Below are 2,743 nucleotides of genomic sequence, written 5' to 3'. Positions count from 1 at the left end.
TTTTTGGGTAATGACTTCCCTTTAACATTTGATCTTACACCACTGGTTCTTTTCTCAACAGTAGGGGTCTAAGTCTCAGTCATCACTTCTTTAAGTTTCTCAACACTCTTGGCTGATACGAACCTTACTTCCTTCTTTGGTTCACTGCTGGAGCTTCCTTCTCCGGTATAGCTCCGACCGGTCTTGTCATGTGTAGATTTTTGTGACAACAACACACTGTCAAGTTTCTTGGTAGAAATACGCTCAACCTTGACATTGGCTTGGATTATTTCAAGCTCTAGAAACTTGATCTTAGAGTAAGCTTCAACTAGCTCTCCCTTGAGTCCTTCTACTTCACATTTTGCCTCTTTAAGTTGCACAAGAGTACACTTGTGCTCTTCTTCAATTTTCTTCATCTTTCTTACAGCGTGATTAGCAACCTTGGCATATTTTCCACAATCTTCTAGCAAAGAATCATACGCTTCTTGAAGATTGCTCTCTCCTTCATTTAGGCATATATCTTCATCTTCCGATTCTTCAACTTCCTCACCCTCCAAATGCTCACCAAGTTCATTTACCAAATTGCTCAAATCATCTTTAGATTCAATAGAGGTAATTGTCATGAAAGCTCTATAGTTCTAGTCACTGTCACACTCTTCTTCCAGGTCTGATTTTGAGCTTTCGAAGTCACTAAGAGTAGTGGTAAACACCTTAACCTTCCCTCTCAAGTAGTTAAGACATTCTTTCTTGATGTGTCCATGGTCATTGCATTCAAAGAACACAACTCCTTGATGGGATTGAGAGTCCTTCCCATCTTTCTTCTTGAACTCCTTTCTACCACCTTTGGATGATGAGAACTTTCCTTTCACTACAAAAAACGCGGGTTATAGCTGCGTTTTTTTTTAGCTGCGTTTACAAAAAACGCGGCTATAGTTGACCTATAGCTGCGTTTCTAAGAAACGCGGCTATAGACCTAACATATAGCCACATTTCTAGGATACACGGCTATAGACCTAACCTATAGCCGCATTTGTAAGTGGCTTTAGCTGCATTTTTTCATCGGGCCAATCGCCGCGTTTTAAAAACGCAACTATAGGTCCGGCTGAATAAAATATTTTTTAAAGGATGACCTATAGCCGCATTTTTAAAGGTCTAGCTAAATAATATATATTTTTTAAAAAGATGGCCTACATACAGTCGAATAATTTTTTTTTAAAGGAGGGGCTAAAGCTTCGTTTTCAAAAACGCAGTTATAGGTCCAACCAAATAATATATATTTTTTAAAGAGATGGCCTACACTATACAGCCGAATAAATTTTTTTAAAGGAGGACCTATAGTCGCTTTTTAGAAACGCGGCTATAGGTCTACCCATTTTTGATACGTGGAGTTATAGCCGCGTTTTTGTCCAGCCGAAAAATATAATATTTCTTTCTAAAAGGATGGCATGTACAGCCGAACAAATTATTTTATTTTATTTTATAAGGGAGGGGCTATAGCCACGTTTTCAAAAACGCGGCTATAGGTAACAGCACACCAAAAAAGAAAAAAACCCACTGAATGACATCCCCACTTCCCACCTACCCCTACTCTTATCTTTTCTTTCTTTGGTCCTTTTTGTGCTTTCCTGAGTTTCTTTCTTTCTTCTCTGCAAATCACACCCCTAACTCTTCTTTCTTTCTTTCTTTATTTTTTTTTTCCTTTTTCTTTCTTCCTTCTTCACTCCAACACAACTCTTTTTTTTTCTTTTTTTCTTTGCTGCTACTTCTTCTTTTCTTTTTTTCTTTCAACACAACACACACACTCCTCTCCCTCGGTGTCCCATCGGTACACTCCACACCACCATATACTTTGTTTTTCCGGCAAGGGTCACTAGAAAACTTCATAAGAAAAGCTAAGGCTCACTTATCTCTACTATTTGAGGTAAAAATTCTCTAATCTTTTTATGGGTATTATAGTTTTGTTAGAGATTATTTTTATCTAAGCTTTAATAGTAAAACCCAGGTGATTTATGAGCATAAGGAGTAATATTAATGTGTTTATATGTATGGGTTTTACATTAGTGGAATTATTTGATTTTGAATTTTTTGGATCTATGCTTGAATTTGTGCTATTGTGTTGCTGATATTGTACTTATGTTTAAATGGGTTTGTATTCTTGAGCTTGTTCTTTTGTGTTTCTGAGCTTGTGCTTTTATGTTCCTTGAATGGATTTAGTATTAAATTTGGGTTGGTTTGTATTGTTATGTTTTGGAGCACATTGTATTTGCATTGTCAGTAAGTTGTGTTTGATTTTGAATTTTTTGGGTGTGTTTGTATTGTGAGTATGTTGTGTTTGATTTTGAATTTTTTGGGTTTGTGTTTGATTTTGAATTTTCTGGGTGTGTTTGTATTGTGAGTATGTTGTGTTTGATTTTGAATTTTTAGGGTTTGAATTTTGAATTCTTTGGGGGAAAAAAAACCAAGAAATTTTTTTTTTTTTTTTTTTTTTAAAAACCTATTGCTGCGTTTTTAAAAACGCAGCTATAGGTCCGCAGCCTATAGCCGCAATTATAAATGCAACTCAAAGTGGGTCTATAGCCGCATTTTTAGAAACGCAGCTATAGGCCCACAATCTATAGCCACGGTTAAAAAAAGCGGCTATAGGTCGGACCTTTAGCTGCGGTTATAAAAACGCGGCTATAGACTCACAGGGGGTTGTTGCTGTGTAGTATAGGCCTGGTTTGTAAACACAGCTATAGGAAACGCGGCTATATCCTATAGCTGC

This window comes from Castanea sativa, chromosome 1 (genome assembly GCF_040712315.1).
Source record: "Castanea sativa cultivar Marrone di Chiusa Pesio chromosome 1, ASM4071231v1".
Classification (NCBI taxonomy): Eukaryota; Viridiplantae; Streptophyta; class Magnoliopsida; order Fagales; family Fagaceae; genus Castanea; species Castanea sativa.
Note: the sequence above shows the minus strand (reverse complement) of the source record.